This window comes from Bactrocera dorsalis, chromosome 1, assembly GCF_023373825.1.
Source record: "Bactrocera dorsalis isolate Fly_Bdor chromosome 1, ASM2337382v1, whole genome shotgun sequence".
NCBI lineage: Eukaryota > Metazoa > Arthropoda > Insecta > Diptera > Tephritidae > Bactrocera > Bactrocera dorsalis.
In genome coordinates, this window is record NC_064303.1 from 51,500,753 (window position 1) to 51,525,711 (window position 24,959).

The 24,959-nt window shown below is 37.1% G+C and overlaps 2 protein-coding genes, 1 long non-coding RNA gene and 2 pseudogenes across 4 annotated transcripts in view; 3 read left to right on the plus strand and 2 right to left on the minus strand.

The window, feature by feature from the left end:
* The window catches only part of LOC125780334 (uncharacterized), a 386,491-nt gene that overhangs the window by 271,631 nt on the left and 89,901 nt on the right, over positions 1-24,959 (minus strand). The gene's annotated exons all lie outside the window — the stretch shown is intronic.
* LOC125775357 (uncharacterized) overlaps positions 1-24,959 on the minus strand; it is a 322,796-nt gene that overhangs the window by 56,840 nt on the left and 240,997 nt on the right. The gene's annotated exons all lie outside the window — the stretch shown is intronic.
* Positions 162-2,615, plus strand: LOC125775762 (uncharacterized). Its single transcript, XR_007421370.1, has 2 exons — positions 162-1,881; positions 1,914-2,615. It is a non-coding gene; the product is annotated as an uncharacterized LOC125775762 (long non-coding RNA).
* On the plus strand, positions 197-399 carry LOC125775867 (small nucleolar RNA U3; annotated as a pseudogene).
* Positions 632-739, plus strand: LOC125775992 (small nucleolar RNA U3; annotated as a pseudogene).

A 24,959-nucleotide genomic window follows, 5' to 3' on the forward strand; every position in this document is an offset into this window, starting at 1 on the left:
ACACAATGTTGCAATGCTTATGCTATTGTTGTTTTTGTAGAACAATGTTTCAATTTTTGGTTGGTGACATATTCACATGTGAGCGCATATGTATGTTTGTATGCTTGTGCTTTATTGAAGTTATACTTCTTTTTCTTTCGTTTCTCTTTCATTTCTGCGAATTCTGAACTATTTTGTGTGACTTGTGGTAAAAATTAAGACTATACTTCACATAATCATTTCTGTAGTTAGTCTTCATTTACATTTTTTAGAAATAGACCCGCGATGACGAGGTATATCGTTTCATCTGACAGCGTGAGGTTTAAGAACTTCATTTCTAATTTTGTCTTGTGGCATATTAGAAATGATGTTTCTTCGAAAATCGTTCGCTTACAATGGATAAAACGACTTCTGAGTGGTGATTTTAATGAATAAATTCCAAGGTTTTACGCAAAAATAATGCAGTCAATAAGTACGGTACGCTTATGTATGCTTGCGCATTATTTTTCTTTCGTTTGTCTTTCATTTCTGCAAATTCTCAACTATTTTGTGTGACTTTATTTCTTTCGTTTCTGTTTCATTTCTGTTTCATTTCTGCGAATTCTTTGTGTGACTTTTGGTTGAAATACTCTGCGTTGGCCGTTGAAAGGTTAAGACTATACTTCTCAGGATCATTTCTGTAGTCAGTCCAGAGAACTTAAAAGTATAGAGAAGGTGCAGGTTCGACTGCGAACATTTGATAGATTCACATTAGGGAACTAACCGCATTTGTTAACATTGTACATGGCATACTATATGACGAAGCATGGAATATGAAGAGACAGAAATACACTCCCAACGAAGAATTTTGTCTTGCTTTTCGTTTATATTTTATTCCATTTTGGCAGAGAAAAATGTGTACAAAATACACCTCTCACACAGAGATCATAAACACATTTTTTTATTTGTTTAAATGAGTTAAGCATCCACCCCCTCTACTCGGAAAAACTGGCGCATTCTAATGCTACATCGCCATTCACCACAGCTGATGACACTACAGCATAACTCACCACACCAGCAAACCCACTTAACAAAAAGGATGGGCAAAGGGAAAGCAGGCACATTCGCTCGACTCAATTCGTCATACATAGTTCGAACAACACATTCGCTTGTGCACTGCGCCGCGTTAGCTTTCTACACTAATTAATACCGACCGATAACAATTCGTGTACACATTTTCGCACATCACCATTCGCGCTGCAAGTTCAACAAAAAACGTCGTCTTCACATGGTTTCTGCTAGCTGCCATTGGACTTAATCAATCCTGCAATAAACTGAACCTTATATTCTGCGCGGCGCCACAAATACTTACTACGGCGGTCCGGTTGCGAGTTCCATCTGCCCCGTTCCGGACATATGTGCTCGCATTTCAAATATAACGGGTGATTTTTTTGAGGTTAGGATTTTCATGCATTAGTATTTGACAGATCACGTGGGATTTCAGACATGGTGTCAAAGAGAAAGATGCTCAGTATGCTTTGACATTTCATCATGAATAGACTTACTAACGAGCAACGCTTGCAAATCATTGAATTTTATTACCAAAATCAGTGTTCGGTTCGAAATGCTTTTTTATCGACAAATTTTGTTCAGCGATGAGGCTCATTTCTGGTTGAATGGCTACGTAAATAAGCAAAATTGCCGCATTTGGGGTGAAGAGCAACCAGAAGCCGTTCAAGAACTGCCCATGCATCCCGAAAAATGCACTGTTTGGTGTGGTTTGTACGCTGGTGGAATCATTGGACCGTATTTTTTCAAAGATGCTGTTGGACGCAACGTTACGGTGAATGGCGATCGCTATCGTTCGATGCTAACAAACTTTTTGTTGCCAAAAATGGAAGAACTGAACTTGGTTGACATGTGGTTTCAACAAGATGGCGCTACATGCCACACAGCTCGCGATTCTATGGCCATTTTGAGGGAAAACTTCGGACAACAATTCATCTCAAGAAATGGACCCGTAAGTTGGCCACCAAGATCATGCGATTTAACGCCTTTAGACTATTTTTTGTGGGGCTACGTCAAGTCTAAAGTCTACAGAAATAAGCCAGCAACTATTCCAGCTTTGGAAGACAACATTTCCGAAGAAATTCGGGCTATTCCGGCCGAAATGCTCGAAAAAGTTGCCCAAAATTGGACTTTCCGAATGGACCACCTAAGACGCAGCCGCGGTCAACATTTAAATGAAATTATCTTCAAAAAGTAAATGTCATGAACCAATCTAACGTTTCAAATAAAGAACCGATGAGATTTTGCAAATTTTATGCGTTTTTTTTTAAAAAAAAGTTATCAAGCTCTTAAAAAATCACCCTTTACAATTGTAATTTTCTGATAAATAAACGTTAACTTTGCACTCTGCACTTTACATCCTTACGCATTTTTATTTAAGAACAGTGAAAGTGATTAGTGCTTTTATTTGCAAATTTGGTAACAAATTATACATGGTCCTTCGAGCCTCACAGAAAAGCACCAGTGGAAAAACAAAATCCATAAAACACATATAATTATATCTGTGCGGTGAACAAAAAAAAAAAAACTGTGTGCAGTGAAAAAAGCGAAAAAAATGCAGTGTCCCAAACAAAAAAAAAAAATATATACCTATACACCTACATATGTATATACTATATATCCCTTAGGTGAAAACTGTGAAAAAAAAAACAAAAACTTGTTTATACTTACATATATACAAAAAAAAAAGACAAAAATAAAAAAGTGCAGTGGAACGAAGAAAATACCAAAGCTACGGTGACAAAAACATAAACTTACAAAACCAAAATATAAAACTTTACAAACACAAAAAACACATAAACCAGGCGCAAACCCCCAAATAGAAAACAATAAAAACCACACACAGAGAATCGCGCGCGAAATGTAAAAGTTCCTAGATAATTAAACAACACACAAAACGGGCGCGAAACTCTCAAACAAAAAATACATAATTACAATAACAACACGGGTGCGAATTTAAAAAACAAAACTACAAACAACAACACGCACGAGAAGCCAGGCAGTTGGAAGAGTACAAGAAGAGTAGAAGAAAGGAATTGACATCAAAGGCATGAATACACGCAAACACACACGCACATACATATGTATATTATTCCCTCAAAAAACCCTTGATGAAGGATAAAGTGAGTCGTGTCGTTTGCTTTTCATTTATTTCATGAAGCATTTATGCATATTAAAGATTGCAGTATTTAGCACAAAACTGTAATAACAATTAGAAAGAAAACACAAAACGGTTTAATAATTTAATATACCGAACTGTTTTAAGTGACGACTTAATTTTGCGAGTTTGTCAAAAATATTATTAGTAAATAAAGATTCACTGCCTTCTATACTTATGTAGCTTTGTGTATTCAAACACATATGTACATATATGTATATCTATAATGTATATTAGACGGCGGGTCTAATAGAAGCTACGCAAAAGTGCATTTTAAAAGCATTCGAACTTCAACCTATACGGACGTGTTTTTCATGCGCTCCGTAGAAACTTTCGAAAAAAAAACTAAAATAAAACAAAATAAACAAATATTAAAAAAGTGCATTCAGTGCAAACGTTAGGCAATAACGCCGAAAGTGCAAATCTCTGAATGCCTACTTCAGCTTTGTCGAGCCTGCGAGTTCAGCTCCTGCCAACAAACAAGGCAACGGTGAGAAGGATGAGTCATCGCAGCGACCAACTGAGCAGCAAAATAAGCAGAGCTTACAAAAAACTAAAGCAGGAGAGAACGGCAATCAACAACGGCCAGCAGCAAGCATGATCACACCAACTAAACAGGTACCAGCAAGTACGCAGGCAGCGAAGAACAACATGAAGCAAGGTGAGAATATACCAATAAAAAAAGGCCAGTCTGTACAAACTGGCATTGACCGCTACATTAACATAAAAAGGAAATTAAGTCCTTCAAAGTCAGCGGTCAATCCCAAGAAATTCCAAGGCGGTACACCAATTAAGAATAAACCGGAAGTTTTAAATGGCAATAGGTTTGCCTTACTAAGCAATGGAACAGACGACAATGCCAAGGGTACCACCACAGTCGTTAATGCCAAACCACCTCCAATATATTTGCGCGAACGTAGCAGTAATGCTCTCGTTGCTGAAATAACTAAAATTGTAGGTACTAACAATTTCCATATAGTGCCTTTGAAAACAGGCAATATAGATGAAACAAAAATTCAGTCCTACACTGAAAAAAGTTTTATGGACATAGTTAAATTTTTGTCAAATAAAAACAAAAATTATTATTCGTATCAACTGAAGAGCTCTAAGGGCCTAGTTGTTGTAATCAAGGGTATAGAGTCCGCCGTAGACTCTAGTGAAGTAAAAGAAGCATTGGAAGAATGTGGTTTTGGAATTAAAACAGTTGTAAATATATTTAATAGAAACAAAATACCACAGCCAATGTTTAAAATTGAATTGTTGCCGAATTCGAATCAACTTAAAAAAAATGAGACCCATCCCATTTATAATTTGAAATATTTGCTGCATCGTAGAGTAACTGTGGAAGAACCACATAAAAGAAACGGTCCGGTACAATGTACTAACTGCCAAGAATATGGGCATACTAAATCATACTGCACTCTACGCAGTGTTTGTGTGGTATGTGGTGATTTACATCCCACTTCTAAATGCACCCTTAAGAAAGAAGAGTTAAATAAAAAATGCAGCAATTGGGGAGGGAATCACACTGCTAACTACAGAGGTTGCCCTGTATATAAAGACCTGAAATCGAAGTTGTCACAGGGAATTTAAGCACGTCGTAACCAAATGTTACAAACGCCCCGTAATGAAATTATAGCAACCTCAGAAAAAAGTACAAATCCTATTACTTCTAACAATAATAAAATGCAAGGAAGCTATGCAAATGTAGTAAAAGGCAACACTGTGCAAAAGCAACTTCCGCAAAATCCTCCAAATGGAGGTATTGAGACTATGATTATAAATCTTACACAGTGTATGACACAATTTATGTCTACCATGCAAACCATGATCCAAGATTTAATAAAATCACAAAATCAAATGCTGCAAAATTTATTTAGTAAAAAATGAGCTTACTAAATATCTGTATATGGAATGCTAATGGTGTTAACCAACATAAATTAGAGATTATCAGATTTCTGTCTGAAAAGAATATAGATGTAATGCTTATTTCAGAAACTCATCTAACAAATAAAAATAATTTCAACATACCGGGATTTAGACTATATGTTACAAATCATCCGGATGGAAAAGCGCATAGTGGCAGTGTTGATTAGAAATCGTTTAAACCACTATGCTATAGAATCTTATGCTACACCACAGTTACAAGCTACAACAATATCACTAAAAAATCGGGGTTGTGACTTAAACCTTACGGCTATATACTGTCCACCTCGTTTTAAAATTACAGAAATCGAATTTTAAAGACTTTTTTGGAACTCTAGGCCAAAGATTTCTAGCAGGTGGAGATTACTACGCAAAACACACGTACTGGGGCTCACGTCTTATTAATCCGAAAGGACGACAGCTGTATCAAACTGTTATAAATAGGCACAATAACCTTGAAATAATATTTCCTGGTAAGCCGACATATTGGCCTAGTGATCCGAAGAAAATACCAGATTTAATTGATTTTGCTGTTATCAAAAATATAGATAAATCGCACATAACAGCAGATACATGTACTGATCTATCTTCTGATCACTCTCCGGTACTAATAAAATTATGTGAACAACCCATATTCGTTAATCCAAAAGTGGGTCTAACTTCTTATAAAACAAATTGGCTAAAATATAGAAAATACGTCAGTAGCCACATTAATATTGAGTACAAAATAAATACAGGAAGAGATATTGACGAAAGTATAAGGGAAGTCAATGATATAATAACCAGCGCAGCTGTCTTAGCAACACCAAACAAAAGCTATAAGCCGCTTGGTTTCAGAAAAATCTCTAATAGAGAAATAGAAATGCTTGTAAATGTAAAAAGGCGTGCAAGACGTGAATGGCAGATAAATCGTTCCCCTTCCACTCAGCTTCAATTAAAATCTGCTGTACGTAAATTAAAAAACGCGCTTAAACGTGAGGAAGAATTGAACACCGAAATGTATATAAAGAAGCTGTGTCCGAATTCAAACAAGCAAAATTCCCTTTGGAAAGCCCAAAAGTCCGTGAAGCCACCAACTGACTCCAACATGCCTATACGAGACTTGGGAGGAAATTGGGCTCGAAGTGATGAGGAAAAGGCTAATTGCTTTGCAAATCACCTAGAAAAGGTATTTCAACCCAATTTGCCAAAGAACAACTTTAAGCTGTCAATCTTACCCAACACAGCTAAAGAGTCGCTCGAGCCTCTTATGACTTCACATTCTGAAATCATTGGTATCATCAAAGAACTTAATCCAAAAAAGTCGCTGGGACATGATAAAATTTCCCCAAAAATGCTAATTAAGGTTACCAATTATTGCTGTAGAGGTGCTCTCTTTGCTCTTCAATGCAATTCTTAGTTTCGGATACTATCCAATTTCATGGAAAAAGTCGCAGATTATCTTGATAGATAAACCTGGGAAAGACTTAACACAGCCGTCTTCATACAGACCAATCAGTCTTCTACCCTGTCTTTCAAAAGTATTTGAAAAAGTATTACTATCAAAGATGTCTCCTTTCCTCCACGAAAATAACACAATACCAATGCATCAATTCGGATTTCGTGCGAAACATGGCACAATAGAGCAAGTAAATAGAATTACTAAGGAGATAAGGAAAGCATTTGAGCACAGGGAGTACTGTTCAGCAATATTTCTAGATGTAGCTCAGGCGTTTGATAAGGTGTGGCACGAAGGTCTTTTATATAAGATTAAAAAAATTCTACCTTTAGAATTGTATAGAACCTTGGAGTCTTATTTAAAAAATAGAAAATTTACGGTAAAAGTGGGAGATTTCATATCTGATGAACGTCAGATAAGGCTGGTGTACCCCAGGGCAGTGTCTTAGGCCCAACACTATATATCATATATACAGCAGATCTTCCAACAGCTAACAATGTATTAACTTCAACTTTTGCGGACGATACAGCAATAGTGAGCCGTAACAAATGCCACATTTTAGCATCAAGAATATTAACGGAGTATTTAAGTTCTGTCGAAGAATGGCTAGCGAACTGGCGTATAAATGTGAATGAACAGAAGTGTAAGCACATTACATTCTCGCTAAGACCAAAGATGTGCCCGGCAGTAAAAATAAACAATATCTTAGTACCCCAAGCGCACGAAGTAACATATCTTGGTATTCACCTAGATAGAAGGCTCACGTGGAGAAAACACGTATCTAGTAGAATAACATGTATGAAGATTAGAGCTGCAAATTTAAATTGGCTTTTAAATAAAAACTCCAAACTTAGCCTAGACAACAAAGTGCTCTTATATAATGCGGTCATAGAGCCGATTTGGATGTATGGCATTCAACTGTGGGGTACGACCTGTGCAACTAATATTGATCTAATACAAAGGTTCCAATCAAAAATGCTTAGAACAATCACGTGTTCACCATGGTACATGCGTAACGAAAATATCCATAAAGACCTTGGTATTCCTATGGTAAAAAAAGAAGTAGAAGACAGCAGAATTAAATATATATCTAAACTCCGAGATCACCCAAACCCTTTGGCTAATGCTTTGGTACATTCCTGCGATCAAACACGACTTAAAAGAAAAGATATGCCTGCGTATTAAAGAGCGACGTAACACCAAAACAGCTCAATCACTTGCTTGAGTCTGTCTAGCTTTTAAATAGATTTAGGATTTTATTACTTATTGTTAGGCTTTAAGAAAAAGCAGATACAATAAATAAAATAATTTTGAAAAAAAAAGCACAAAGAAAATTACCTTTTTCAACTCCTATTTCAATCTATCATTACATACAAACATACGGCAAAATCTGCCTGTGACGCAAAACAAAAAATCTCAAAAAAACCAAAAGTTCAAAGTCCACATTTGCAATTATCCAGCAATACCTCTTGTTCTTTGGCAAACAAAAACAAGCAGGATTGTGGACAAAAAGCGAATTGATCTCTCTAACGAGCTCTCAATTGCTTACGAACAAGGCGTAACGAATAATTCGTGCATACTTATGTAAAGGGTGATTTTTTAAGAGCTTGATAACTTTTTTAAAAAAAAAAAACGCATAAAATTTGCAAAATCTCATCGGTTCTTTATTTGAAACGTTAGATTGGTTCATGACATTTACTTTTTGAAGATAATTTCATTTAAATGTTGACCGCGGCTGCGTCTTAGGTGGTCCATTCGGAAAGTCCAATTTTGGGCAACTTTTTCGAGCATTTCGGCCGGAATAGCCCGAATTTCTTCGGAAATGTTGTCTTCCAAAGCTGGAATAGTTGCTGGCTTTAGACTTGACGTAGCCCCACAAAAAATAGTCTAAAGGCGTTAAATCGCATGATCTTGGTGGCCAACTTACGGGTCCATTTCTTGAGATGAATTGTTGTCCGAAGTTTTCCCTCAAAATGGCCATAGAATCGCGAGCTGTGTGGCATGTAGCGCCATCTTGTTGAAACCACATGTCAACCAAGTTCAGTTCTTCCATTTTTGGCAACAAAAAGTTTGTTAGCATCGAACGATAGCGATCGCCATTCACCGTAACGTTGCGTCCAACAGCATCTTTGAAAAAATACGGTCCAATGATTCCACCAGCGTACAAACCACACCAAACAGTGCATTTTTCGGGATGCATGGGCAGTTCTTGAACGGCTTCTGGTTGCTCTTCACCCCAAATGCGGCAATTTTGCTTATTTACGTAGCCATTCAACCAGAAATGAGAAATGATATGTAGACCATAAATCGGACGTAAAGCGCGAAACACATTTCGAACCGAACACTGATTTTGGTAATAAAATTCAATGATTTGCAAGCGTTGCTCGTTAGTAAGTCTATTCATGATGAAATGTCAAAGCATACTGAGCATCTTTCTCTTTGACATCATGTCTGAAATCCCACGTGATCTGTCAAATACTAATGCATGAAAATCCTAACCTCAAAAAAATCACCCGTTACAAAGCATATTGATCTCTTCGACGAGCTCTCAATTGCACAAAACATAAGCAACTTCATACGCACATACAAACATACATACAAGTCCAAGTATTAGGGCGCACCTAAATAAAAAATCATTCGGACATCAAATATTTTAATAAATAAAAAACGCGGTTTTTAATAGTAATTAATTCAAATATATTTTCAAACTAAAATATAAATAAATAATATTATTTGCAAAAATGGTTCATAATGGCACAAATCAAAATACACCTGCAGGAGCTACACGCTCAAAACAGGTTGTTAAATTCATTTCTGAAAGTTTAACAAGATACTGCACTAGATTTGCCGCTTCACCGATTCACGAAATCTCGGAATCGTTATTAGAAATAAAATGCCAAAATCTCCAAAATTTTTGGGCTCGCCTCCAAACGGCTCATGACGCCATAGTAGATTCTGACAATTCAGATCTACCTCAAAATTTTAAATCGTCGGCTTACGATATTTACGAAAACTGCTTAGACCAGTACGAGGAAACGAGAGCTATGATCTCCGATCAAGTAAAGCTAATTAAAGCAATTGCACCTACTCCCCACAGTAGAGTAGAGCTGCCACAAATGGACAGTCAAGAGGCAAGTTCAGGCATCCACCTCGAGTTGCCTGCATGTGATACAGAAACCTTTTACGGAGGTTATGAAGAATGGCCGTCCTTCCGGGACATGTTCACAGCCGTTTACATCAACCATCCACAACTATCAAAGGCACAAAAACTGTATAACCTCCGATACAAAACAAAAGGTCAAGCAGGCGAAATAGTTAAACAGTTTGCATTAAATGACGACAATTTCAATTTGGCTTGGGAAGCTCTAAAAGCTAGATTTGAAAACGAAAGAATACTGGTCGATAAGCAAGTAACGACACTATTAAACTTGCCTAAAATTAAGAAAGAAACAAGTGTAGAATTCATTAAACTAGAATCCACTGTTTCTAATTCTTTGTCGGTTCTATCGACACTAAATATCCCCACAGACAGCTGGGATCCAATTCTGGTAAACATTTGCACCGCCGCATTACCAGAAAAGTCGTTACTTCTATGGGAGCAATCGCTCTCATCACGAAAAAAGTGCCCAACGTGGCAACAAATGAAAGATTTTCTCACCACCGAATATGAAATTACGGAAAGTTTAGAAGAAAAAATACTCAAAACTAAGAACAAACACGACCAGAACGGAAGCTTAAATAGACCCCAAGCTAGAAGCAACAAAAATTTAAACAAAAGCTTTTACAAAACGCAAACGTTCATATCAGAACAAAGAAAACAAACGTCATGCGAACTATGCAGAAGAGGGCATAAGCTTAAAACTTGCGAAAAGTTTAAAAAATTAAACATTAACGAAAGGAACAACTTTGTCAGATCAAAAAGACTCTGTACAAACTGCTTGTCCCATACACATAATCTTAAAAATTACAAAAGCAAATTTAACTGCTTATATTGTCAAAAAAGACACAATTCAATGCTTCATTACAGCAGATATCCAATCTCACTCCAAAGAAGCGCTTTTACAAAAAGAACCACGGGCATAGTTGCAAAAGCAAATCCCGAAGTCCACAATTTTAAAAATTGCCAAGAGACACCATATTGCTCAAAGGCGCAAAAAGCTCAAACGCTGCACAGCCAAACACAAAGTGGACTAGTTACAGAACTAGTTACCACCACACCAACTCAAGTTGAGAAAAAATCAAACAAATGCCTTAATTCACAATTAAGTAAATCGCAAAATTTAAAGAAATTTCCATTAACGAACAAAACTATAAAATATCAGTATTGTGAGCACTTCTCTAAAGCCACAACTACTCGATCAAATAATGGCTGGTACGTCGTACGACTACCACTAGAGCCACAATATTCCAACACTCCACAAATTGGTATAAAAAATAAAGTTAGAGTTACCTCTGACAGTCCCTATATTAAAAGGACATACAAACTTTCGGCCCCGCAGGATGGCTTTCGCCAATAATGGAAAAACAAAAAAAAAAAAATCTGAACAAATCCTAGAGCGGTGGCGCACTATTACTTGTCAAATTAGTGCATAGGCACTTAAATATTACATATACCAAATTTTTCAAAAAGTCATATACCAAAAATCAAAAAGGAAATTAAGGGATCACAATACTCCCAATGCGATACATTAACGCACCTACGCTTACAACGCTAATGTCGCTTTTATCGCATCTATCCAAGCGCTCCTCATATAAGTGAGTTATGGAGATCAGCTATACAAAGCTTCAAATTAAGTATACAAAAGTATCTACTCCACGAATCGAAGCCGTTCGCAATTACCGGCCATTCTCTCGCAAGAACCATCTATTGTCACAGCACTAACTCCAGGGCTAAGGAGTACCCATTCTGGCCATATCTGAGCCAGGCGTGGAGTTACTATCCTTCATAAGCCGAGAATAAACTAAGTCCAAACATTGCCGATAATACAGAAAAGGCATATAATAAACTACCGGTATGCCAAACCGATAAATAATAAAATGTAAATAACAACTAATAAAATTAATAAAAGCAAAGAACTTTGTTGGTATAATAATGCAGAAAGTCGTCAAAGTTTGCAAAATCAATTATTACCTCAAGCACCACTATTTATACCAAATACAATTGGCTATTAAAACCAAAATCGCTTCTTACAGCTAATATTTTGCGGCCTCGGTTACTCCACCAACAGTAAGCCGAATTACATGCATCAGATTATATATATAAAACTAGGCAAAATATTCGCCTAGGAGGCCCAGGATGTTTAAATGAGTTAAGCATCCACTCCCTCTACTCGGTAAAACTGGCGCATTCTAATGCTACATCGCCATTCACCACAGCTGAAGACACTACAGCATAACTCACTACACCAGCAAACCCACTTAACAAAAAGGATGGGCAAAGGAAAAGCAGGCACATTCGCTCGACTCAATTCGTCATACATAGTTCGAACAACACATTCGCTTGTGCACTGCGCCGCGTTAGCTTTCTACACTAATTGATACCGACCGACAACAATTCGTGTACACATTTTCGCACATCACCATTCGCGCTGCAAGTTCAACAAAAAACGTCGTCTTCACACGGTTTCTGCTAGCTGCCATTGGACTTAATCAATCAATCCTGCAATAAACTGAACCTTATATTCTGCGCGGCGCCACAAATACTTTCTACGGCGGTCCGGTTGCGTGTTCCATCTGCCCCGTTCCGGACATATGTGCTCGCATTTCAAATATACAATTGTATTTTTCTGATAAATAAACGTTAACTTTGCACTCTGCACTTTACATCCTTACGCATTTTTATTTAAGAACAGTGAAAGTGATTTAGTGCTTTTATTTGCAAATTTGGCAACAAATTATACAATTTTTGATTTATTATTCTTCAAATTATTTAATGTTAATTTGATCTTATTTTATAATAACTCATTTTAAATATATAAAAGATTTACCTAAACATTATGATGATATTGTCACATACGCAATGTACGAATGTAAGCAATTTCGTTTTGCCGTCGGCATTTCAATTTCTCATGCTTCAATTTTTGCTTTCAACCAAGAAATCGCTTGTATGTATGTGCAATATATGCCTTTGCGTTTTGCCGTCGGCATTTCCATATTGTCATGCAAAAGTAATTATGTACATATTTCATTTTGGCCCAATTTTGTATATTAAGACAAGTGTCAATAATTGCGCCAAAATCAAATAAATATTTACATATTAAGTAAAAATCTTTTTCTTACATGTTCTTTGTATATATCATATGTAAATAAGTATTGAGCTTTCTCCTACTAATATGTATATTGGGCAAATTGACAAGTGTCGATAATTGCGCCAAAATCAAATATATTACTTTAAACTTTACATAAAATTGAGGTGTCAATAATTGCGCCAATTTTCATAAAGTTGGAAATTTTGCGCGAATAATGTGCTGAACGCAAAACGACGACAGACGACAAACGACATCTGTCAAATATTACACACGTTCTTATGGACACTTATTTTGACGACGACACGAATACACGACTGTAGGCCGACAGTTGTCATTCTCGCTAAGTTAAAAATTCTCCTATTTGCCAACGGCAGTAGAATGGAAGATAGAGAGATGAGGAAGAGTGGAGATGCCACTAATATGTAAAATTATTCACAGCTCTTACAAACTTGACGTTATTTTACAAATAAAAGCATAAAATAGCTCTATTATATAATTTGTAATAACAATTGATAATTTAAAACAAAAATATATACCTATTTACTTATTTTTTGCATAAAAAATTTAACTTTGAACAAAATATTAAAATTTCATTGAAGTGCAAGGTATTAGTATGGCCACAACGAAATTGTGTACATGCAAACTGGAGAGCTGCGTTGTTTTGTTTTCATTTCACTTTCGTACTGTCGTTTGTCGTCTGTCGTCGTTTTGTGTTCAGCACATAAGACGTGTGCGGGTTAAGCCGTGAATTTTACTTATATTAATTAATTTGAAAGTGCCAAAAATTCGAAACGAAATTTCAATAAATGTAAATAAATTTAAGTAAATTTACATGTATTTTCATTTATATTTATTTATCAATAAATTTTTTAAAAATTATATGCCCTAGTTGTCCATTTTATTTTCTCACACATTTCAGCCGATTTTTGTATAGAAATTTGACCGGCGTAGAAGCAAAATGCGAAACAATCATACATACATATATTACGTCGTTTGCACATTTGTCTGTATGTTTGCGAAAGCAAATGTTCTACAAAAGCATATTTCTATACTTAAGCAAAATTATTAGAACCATCCTGTATCGCAATAGACTTTCTTAGTACTAGAGGGGATAATAATACTGGTTAGTAAAGGGTGATTTTTTAAGAGCTTGATAACTTTTTTTAAAAAAAAAACGCATAAAATTTGCAAAATCTCATCGGTTCTTTATTTGAAACGTTAGATTGGTTCATGACATTTACTTTTTGAAGATAATTTCATTTAAATGTTGACCGCGGCTGCGTCTTAGGTGGTCCATTCGGAAAGTCCAATTTTGGGCAACTTTTTCGAGCATTTCGGCCGGAATAGCCCGAATTTCTTCGGAAATGTTGTCTTCCAAAGCTGGAATAGTTGCTGGCTTATTTCTGTAGACTTTAGACTTGACGTAGCCCCACAAAAAATAGTCTAAAGGCGTTAAATCGCATGATCTTGGTGGCCAACTTACGGGTCCATTTCTTGAGATGAATTGTTGTCCGAAGTTTTCCCTCAAAATGGCCATAGAATCGCGAGCTGTGTGGCATGTAGCGCCATCTTGTTGAAACCACATGTCAACCAAGTTCAGTTCTTCCATTTTTGGCAACAAAAAGTTTGTTAGCATCGAACGATAGCGATCGCCATTCACCGTAACGTTGCGTCCAACAGCATCTTTGAAAAAATACGGTCCAATGATTCCACCAGCGTACAAACCACACCAAACAGTGCATTTTTCGGGATGCATGGGCAGTTCTTGAACGGCTTCTGGTTGCTCTTCACCCCAAATGCGGCAATTTTGCTTATTTACGTAGCCATTCAACCAGAAATGAGCCTCATCGCTGAACAAAATTTGTCGATAAACACATTTCGAACCGGACACTGATTTTGGTAATAAAATTCAATGATTTGCAAGCGTTGCTCGTTAGTAAGTCTATTCATGATGAAATGTCAAAGCATACTGAGCATCTTTCTCTTTGACACCATGTCTGAAATCCCACGTGATCTGTCAAATACTAATGCATGAAAATCCTAACCTCAAAAAAATCACCCGTTAGAAGCGAATGACTAATTTTACCTTCTAAGTATGACTTTAACTCGTCGTTATTTTTCTGATCTTCAGCCAAGTCATCAAAATTTATTGGATCAGTTGTTATGGCTTGAATTCGAGACAGCAGATCTGCTGTAACATTTTGTACCCCTGGTACGTGACGAATGTCTGTCGTGATCTGCGCAATAAAATCCAATTGACGTGCCTGACGATCAGATGCTTAGATGCATAGATTAGCGGCTTGTGGTCGGTGTAAACGTGGCAATTTCTTCCTTCAAGCATGAAGCGGAGAGAAATATCGCAGTTAACTCTCTATCGTAGGTACTGTACCGCTGCTCAGCTTTTGTAAAAAGGCGCTGGAAAAAGCCTAAAGGTTGAAGTGGTCCATTGGAAATTTGATGTAGAGCGGCGCCTGCAGCGCAGTCAGATGCGTCGACCCATAATGAAAGAGGAGCGTTCGGGAGCGGGTGCGCCAGAAGCGCGCAATTAGCGAGGTCCTCTTTGCAAGCCTCAAAGTGCCTTATGTTGTCGTTCGTCCAGTTCAGTGGCGTTTTGTCGTTGCGCTTATTTCCCGAACACATTTTGAAAAGAGGTGCTTGGTGCGAAAGTGGATTTGGAAGTAGCGATCTATAAAAATTGATCATAGCTAGGAATCGTTTAAGATCTTTTGCAATCGTAGGAAGTTTGAATAAGCGAATCGCTTCAATACGGCTAGGCAGCGGCTTGATTCCATCCTTCGTGATTAAATGGCCTAAGAAATGCAGCTCTGATATACCAAGCACTGATTTGGCTACGTTTATCGTTAAGTTGTGTTGGCGTAATCGTTGAAAGACTATACGAAGATGTGCGCGATGTTCTTCTGGGGAGCGTGATGCGACGCATATGTCGTACAGGTAGGTGAAAACATTATCTATGCCGCGGAAAACTTCGTTGATGACTCTTTGGAATGTTTGCGCCGCGTTGCGCAACCCAAAGGTCATGTGCGTGAATTCGTACAATCCAAACGGAGTTGTGATGGCAGTTTTACAAATGTCATTGGGAACGATTGGGATCTGGTGAAAGGCCTTCCGTAGATCGATTTTTGAAAATATTGAATTTCCAGCAAAAATATTACTGAAATCGTGCAGGAACGGCAGAGGGTATTTGTCGGGGACGGTTACCGCGTTAAGCACGCGGTAGTCTCCACACGGTCTCCATGACCCGTCGGCCTTTCGCACCATATGTAATGGGCTAGCTCAGTTACTGCTGGATGGCCGACATATGCCCAGTTTCATCAACAGCTCGAATTCAGCGCGCGCTGCCGTCAGCTTTTCAGGCGACAGCTGTCATGGCCGAGAAAAAATTGGTTGATCCGGTGAACCACGGTGGACTTCGTTGTAGAATCCGGAGCGGCTGGTCGCGTTACATCACTAAACTCTCGCAGCGAGTTTAAAAACCTCGGGCTGAACTTATGGTTGAAATGTTTGATACATTGATTCGCGATACTATGCAAAATAATTTAACTGCTGTTTTGCGGTCGAGCAGACATCGTCCATTAAGGTCAGGTAAAAGGTCGTAATGTGATAAAAAATCTGCTCCAATGATTGCTTGGGTAACGTCTGCAATCACAAAGCTCCAAACAAAATCCCTGCGTAAGTTGAGGTTAAGGCGAAGTATGACTTATCCAAAAACCGTAATCGGTGAACTATTAGCGGCAAACAATTGCATATCCGATGGGTTGAATCGTGCCAATTTCGAATACCTCGGAAGTACCGACACATCAGCGCCGGAGTCGATAAGGAACGTTATATTAGTTGATGTGTCGAGTATACGTAGGCGGCAATTCGAAGGCATCTCAGAGCGTTTGCCTATCCCTGAGATACTGCTGGCAGAGCACCCCTATTGTTTGCCTTTTGGCGATGTAGATTGAGCGAACTTACAAGGTTGGCGACACTTCTTAGCGTTTGGTCCAAACTTGGCGTGATACCAGCACATTTAGCCTGAATTGATGTTATGTGGGCGCACTAGTGTTTTCGATCTGGAACGCGCACGTGTTTTCTCGCTGCTCGTAACTCTATCAAAACGCTGTTTCAGTTCTGCTATTTCGGTCCTCAGGTCGTTGTCTGTGCAGATACCTCGTGGATACGAACTTCACGCATTTGCATCGTCTCCACTATTGAGTCGGCGATTTTTAATTTGTCGATAATAGGTACGTTGGTTGCTATAATTGCTGCTTGCGCAAATGGGGGCAAGTGATTAACCCACAAATCATGCAAAATGCTTTCGCTTAGAGCGGAACCAGCAGCGCGCTTCATCTCGTTAAACAGGTCGCTCGGGCGGCGGTCGCCCAATGGCATGTCGCGCAATACACGTTGTAGGCGGCGTTGCTGGCTCTCATTAAAAATTTCTATCAATTTGGTACGAATGAATTGATATCGCGCAGACGTGGGCGCAGCATTTATTATGGAGCGCAACTCCATTAACTTTACCTGTGGTATACTGGCCGCTACGATATTTAATTTTGCCGAGTCGGTTGTAACGCTAGAGGCCTCGAACCAAAAATCCAACGAGTAAAAATAAGCCTCAATGTTGTCTTCTGACATCAATGGCAGCGGGATGCGTGGAAAAATTGGTGTTGTAGCGTTGAATTCCCCGTGGCTTGGACCAGCAGTAACCGCCATGCTATCGTTGAGCGACATCTCAATTACCGTCAAGGGTCACCAATTATAGAGTTTAGGAGCGTAATAAAAATGCGTGTTTGTTCTTCAGAAAGCAAAAGCAAAAGGGCCGACAGGCGTTTTTATTTTCTTTTACTAACCTAAAGCGAATACAAGTCAAAAGCGAATAGAATGCGCATGGTTGCATTTACGAAATAAATGCACATGGTTGTATTTACGAAATAATAAATTTTAAAGCTTGTGTTGTTGCCACATATATAACAAAATTCAAACAAAGCTAATAGAACTTTTCTCTAATGATATTAATCTGAAATTTATAAAATGCACAAAATTAGCAAGCAATGTAGAATCTGAAGAATCGCTACTGAACCTTATTATCGAAACTCATATAAATGGCAATCATAGAGGCATTCAGGAAAATTTCGAAAAGTTGAAAGATTTATATTTCAACCCAAAATTATCTATATATATAAAAATGAAATGGTGTATAGTTGTAACTCTAAAACTCGAAAACGGCTGAACCAAATGAAATACTTCCTTTGGGGGATTTGTTTGTTATTACCACGCGCAGGTCATGTCTTAAAATCAGAATAAAATATTAAGGGGGCGTGACACCTCCCATACAAATTGAATTTTTCAAGTCGAATATCTTCAAAAGTGTTTAAGGTAGGAACATGAAAATTGGTACAGAGCTACAGGATAACAACACCACTCTCACCTATAAAACCGGGGGCTCTCGAATAAGGGGGCGTGGTATGGTACCTCCCATACAAACTAAATTTTTTAAGCAGAATATCTGTGAAGGGAAGAAGGGTTCAAGGTAGGGACCTGAAAATTGGTATAGACCTATATGGTATCAAAAGCCTTCTTACACATAAAATAAGGGATAATCGGAGAAGTGGGCGTGGCACCTCCCATACAAACTGAACTTTTCAAGGTGAATATCTTCAAAAGTGTTTAAGGTAGGAACATGAAAATTGGTATAGAGCTATAGGAAACAACACCATTCTCACCCATAAAACTTGGCGTTATCGAAAAAGGGGGCGTGGTACCTCCTATACAATCTTTAATTATTTTGGTTGCTAATCCACCATATATTTATCTCATTTTCCACCTAGCACGACATTTTGGTTGTTCTTGCTGCCGCGGTTATATGGTAATTTTGGTTGTGTTACGTGCTATTTTTGGTTTATGGAAATGGCAGTTTTATGAAACAAACACAAATTAAATTAATCGTCAATTTTGCTTTGCAATCGAACACGCAAAGTTTAGAGGGCAATAAAAATGCGCCTTGCTTTACTGATATATTGATATATTTTGCTTTAAAAAGTGAGTTATTTAGTGAAAGTGATTTAGCGTGTTGGCGAATACCGATTCATGTACATTGGAATTTATCATTCAATTGATCTGCTTCCTTAGTTTAATTCATTCATTTTTGGAGTTTTCAAAGGTAAGTTATTGGTCCGTAAAACCTTATATGAACTTTATGCAAATGAATGATCATTTCCAATTAGATATTTGTTACGTTGTCAAGAATCAGTACGTATGGTAACACTTCTCGGAGTTCCCAGGCTGCAAGGAGAACACGAAATAGCAGAGCACGTCAAAGGGAAAGTGTTATTGAGAGGGTATCACCACGAAATAGACTGCTGTAGAGTAGCACGCACCAGTTAGAAGATGTCAACCAAACATACAATCAGCAAGAACGATTGAGAAGAAGGGAAGTTCACAATCAGCAACAACGATCGAGAAGAAAGGAAGTTCGTGCTCGCCAAAGTGATGAAGTAAGATCACAACATGCGATTATTCGACGACAACAGCGGCAACATCTTTCTTTTGTGAACTTTGAACGGGCAGGTTTTCGATATGATCCAAACATTCAATATAGCGCATCTGTTCAAATCGGTCAGATGTCAGTAGGTTGTCAATATTGCAATGCAGTCAAATTTAAAAATGAACCGTTGCCAGAATTGCTTCCACCACCACAGCCATTGTTCCAGCTGATTTACGGTGAATCTCCTCACTCGAGCCATTTCTTAAAGCAAATTGTAAATGAACAAAACTACAATCCAACGTTTAAGGTATTTTTGCCAAACAATATTCGACAGAAACTACAGAGCTTTCCTCCAATTATACACGTTCGTGGGCAAATGTTTCATCTCGCTGGATCGCTGTTGCCGCATCCAGATCAGGAACACAAATATCTCCAAATTTACTTTCTGGGAGATTCACATGATGAAGTAAATCGGCGTTGTGCTATCTTCAATACAATGAAAAGAGAAATAGTCGAACAATTGCAGCAAATGTTACACGAACACAATGGCCTCATTAAACTGTTTACGATTTCGTTGGAACGTATGCCAACAGATGATCATAGTATAATCATACAAGCGGACAAAAGACCAACAGGGTCACATGAAAGACAATATAATGCACCTACAGTTAGCGAAATATCAGTTGTTGTTGTTGGAGAAAATTTGCAGTCGCGTGATATTGTTATCAAACGTAGAAATCAAAACGCACTAAAACGGATAAGTGAGACACATCGGTCTTACGACGCAATGCAATATCCGCTCATGTTCTGCCGTAGAGAAGACGGATATCATTTAGGATATAAGATGATAAATCCGGTGAATGGTTAGTAAAATAAAATATTTGTTTGCTACTTCATATAGGTAATTTAAGCTTTTAGGTGTCGAGACAAATAAAAAAGTCAGTTCAATGAAGTTTTACGCATATCGAATGATGATTCGCCAAAACTATGACAACCATTTACTGAGATATGGACGGTTATTTCAACAGTATGCAGTTGACATGTATGTTAAAGTTGAAACAGAACGACTTAATTACATGCAATACAATCAGTCGAAGTTGCGATCTGAAGAGTATATTCACTTAAGAGATGCAATGAATGGTGATGCGGATATTACAGATATTGGTCGACTCTATATTTTGCCATCGACATACATTGGCAGTCCTAGACACATGCATGAGTACTCCCAGGATGCGATGACTTACGTGCGCAATTATGGACGGCCGGATTTGTTTGTTACATTAACTTGCAATCCAAAATGGCCAGACATTACGAATCTATTGCATCCCGGTCAATCACCAAGCGATCGCCACGATGTTACAGCACGCGTGTTTAAACAAAAACTCAGATGTTTGATGGACTTTACTACGAAACAACGTGTACATGGCACTGTTCGATGCTGAATGTACTCATTGGAGTGGCAGAAGAGAGGTTTGCCTCACGCACACATTCTTCCTTGGATGGTGGAGAAAATTACACCTGACCAAATTGATGACATCATTTCCGCCGAAATTCCTGATGTCGAAATAGATCCAGAGTTGCACGAAGTGGTGATGGCCAATATGGTTCATGGGCCATGCGGAGAACACGATCCATCTTCGGTTTGTATGTCGGACAGTAAATGCAAAAAACGCTGTCCCCGTGCTTTTATTTCGGAAACTCAAACTGGAAACGACGGATACCTTCTCTATCGGCGTCGCTCACCCGCTGACAATGGCAGAACATTCATCACTCAATTGAAAGGAAAGAATTTCGTGGTTGATAACACATGGATCGTTCCATATTCGCCAATTTTGTCTAAGGCATTCAAAACACATATAAATTTTGAGTATTGCAGTTCAATAAAATCAATTAAGTATGTTTGCAAATATGTCACCAAAGGAAGCGATATGGCGGTTATTGGCGTTGAACGAGATGAAATTAGCAAATTTCATATGGGCAGTTATGTGAACTGCAATGAAGCAATCTGGAGAATATTTTCATTTGCAATTCATGAACGCCATCCTACTGTTGTGCATCTGTCAGCTCATTTGGAGAATGGCCATCGAGTTTATTTCAACGCAGAGAACATAGTACAGCGAACGGAAATACCACCAGCAACCACTTTAACAAGTTTCTTTGCAACTTGCGCCAGTGATCCGTTCGCGAGAACATTGCTTTACTCGGAGATGCCTCGGTATTATACATGGAATGCATCGTCTTTCCCCCGGCGCAACATAACCCTGGCGGTTCATTTTTAAATTTGACTGCATTGCAATATTGACAAACTACTGACATCTGACCGATTTGAACAGATGCGATATATTGAATGTTTGGATCATATCGAAAACCTGCCCGTTCAATGTTTACAAAAGAAAGATTTGTAAAAATTTTGTTAAAGTATACACAATGAAATTAGGAAAAATCGTTCATATTCTATTAAAACCAATACCGGTGTAATTTTTGAAATGAAAAAAAAATCTATTTTGGGCAGAACGAAGTTTGCCGGGTCAGCTAGTTTAAATATATAAATAGATACTGCAAAAGTTGCAGAGTTTGTATCGAAAATAAATACGATAGAAAGCCGATTAGAAAACGTTTTCTTTTCACGTATACGCCAGAAAAGCCAAACGAAATTGTGCATGTCGATATTTTTCAAATTCAAAAAACTTATTTTCTAACTACATTAGGCAAATTTACAAAATTTGGAACCGCCCATAAATTGAATAATAAAAATATGATAACAGTTAAGGTTAAACTAGAAGAAAGATTTGCATTTTTAGGTAAACCTAATAAACTAGTAATGGACAATGAATTTAACAACACATTAATAAAATTATATTGCCAAGAGAATAGTAGTATTGAGGTGCATTTTACTACCCCCAATTCTCACACTGGTAACTCAGACATAGAGCGTCTGCATTCCACGCTTCTTGAACATATACGAATTCTCAAAAATTCTGGTAATCTTGACGATGCAGAAGAGCTCGTTCTAAAAGCTAGCCACGTTTATAACAACTCAATACATAGCACAACTAAAGTAAAACCCATAGACTTTTTAAATAACCTGAATATCGATTTTAATCATATTAGAAAGAAAACTGAAGCAAAGAAAAGAAAGACTATTACCAGGGAAAATCTTAAAAGAGAGAATATATCTTTAGAATTAACTAATCCCAACTTATATACAAAAAATCCAGCTGCTATTAGACATAAAACAGCTAAAAGATTCAACAAATACCATTATAGTAATCCCAATAAAATGGACGTTGCCCAATTTCGAAGACCTTTGAAATCAATACATTAAACTTTGAATTAAACACATTAAACAATTCATAAAATAGCATCAATATGTATATGCTAAAAATATGGAAAACTATACGCAAACAAAAACAAAATTAATATTAACTAATTATAATTGTTTAGTAAGAATTAAGTACAACTGTTGAAAAAATAAATTTATAAACTTATATATTAATATATGATTTAAAAGATTCGAAGGGTCTCGAATCTTATAAGGGTAAGCGAGTTACATATATGTGGATCTCAATCCCTTTACATAGTTATTATTCATGTTAAATTTATTTACCTATATATAGAGATCCACAATGTTAATGTACTTAACATATAATACCCACTCTGCTAAGAATGTTAATAAGATATCGTATGTTAAGCTAGGCTATAAATAATGATGTTTCGTTAGACTAAAGCTTAGTACGCAGCTCTCAAGAAACGTAAAAACTTCATATAAAAAAACGCTTAAGAAACGGTCCAGAAACGTTCCTGCGATAAAGTTACTTGTGCTAGTACGCAGCTCTTAAGAAAGCTAGTACTAATTTTTAATACTTTTTTTCAATAAAATGTGAATATGGCAAACCTGGTTTTGCGAAGAAACATCAAATCAACAATTGTTTCTTGCAGGAAATTCGAAGTAATCGTCAAATTCATCCTAAATTAGTTGAAATCATTATTATAAAGTATATTCCATTTTGAAATGTTGTATAAAACCAACCAATCATCAACAACATTCCTTAAATCTCAATGAAAATATTTGTGTTACCATACACATACATACATACATACATACGCACAAAGTTTGTTTACTTTGTTTATTCTCTCTTGCTCTTCTAATGTGGATCATTCACAATGCGTAACCAGCTGTCAAAATTACTTGAGAAATAATGTATTTTTGTTCTTGAGCAATTACTTGAGAGCTGCGTACCAACCTTAAGAAATGAATTAAAAAAGAATTACTTTAGCGAGCGGTTTGACGCTTCGTGTTAAACTTAAATAAACATTATTAAATATCACTACATATTATAAAACAAAGTCACTTTTTCTGTCCTTATGTTCCCTTAAATGTTTAAATCTTGAAAACTAAGCAACTGATTTTGATGCGGTTTTTTTCAATAGATAGATTACTTGAAGTTAAACTTGGAAATATTTACTTTCGTTCTGCATCAAAAAAAAATAGTTGATTCATTTCTTATTTAACCAAAATTGTTTAAACAAGAGCAGTACTTTTTCCAAAAAAAAACTGTTTGTGTGTTTGTTCGCTGTCAACCGAATGAAACAGTAAAAGTTATGTGGGAATCTCACCCCACCTCATTCGTGTTGAATTAGATCGTATGGTGAAAGAACTCGGTACGTACACATGTATGTAAGTACATATGTACGAATCTCTCGCATCATTAAATTTCGGACGTATAATTTGTATCGGTTTTGGGTGTCATCGAAACCAATTTTATCGGTTTTGCTATCAGAAATAAAACAAGAAGATAATCGCCAAAAGATTTGAATATTCAGTTTATATTTCTGTGTGTTGTTAGACGGTTGAGAAAATGTAAGTTAAGGAATTTATTTATTTTATTCTTACGAAGTAATTAACTTTATTTTGGTAGGGGAAAACATAAGAATAGAACGCAAAATACGATCATAATTGAATTTATGGAAAAAAAATCCAGATATTTTAAGAGGGTTTACGAAACGCAATAAACCGACATAGAATCGTTATGGCATGAATTAACTGAATCGCTTAATGCTGCAGGTCCTCCACACAAAGATGTAAGCGGGTGGAAAAAGGTAAGTAAATTTCAGTCAAAATTAAACTGCAATTAAAACAAACTTATTTCTATAGGTTATAACTGAGTGGAAGAGCGAAATCAAAAGAAAATTGGCTCACAACCAAATTGAGAGTCGAGCAACAGGAGGTGGCCCATTTTCTAAATATCAGCTCACTCCAAACGAAGAAACTATTGTGCGTCTTTGTGGCATTTCTCAAACTATAGAAGGCATACCAGGTGTTGCTCTTGGCACCCAACCCGTCAATGAAAATTTAAATATTACAATTGCAGGGGTGAATGTAGATTTGTTTTCCTCATCGTCAGAGTAACAAAGTATAAACTCAAGTTATAATGCATCCAATAGACAACAAGATGCCGACGATATACCCTCCACGTCACAAGGGCAACCCGAAATAAATGCTAGCGTACCTAGATGGCAAAAATTAGAGAGTACAGCAGATCGCTTAAAAAGATTTTTAGATGAGGAAGATAAATAAAATGGAGATATATTGAAAAATTTGATCAGATAATAGAACTGCAATCTAAAAATGCTAGCAGCTTGAGGCGTATATACCAAGCAATAGATAATAAT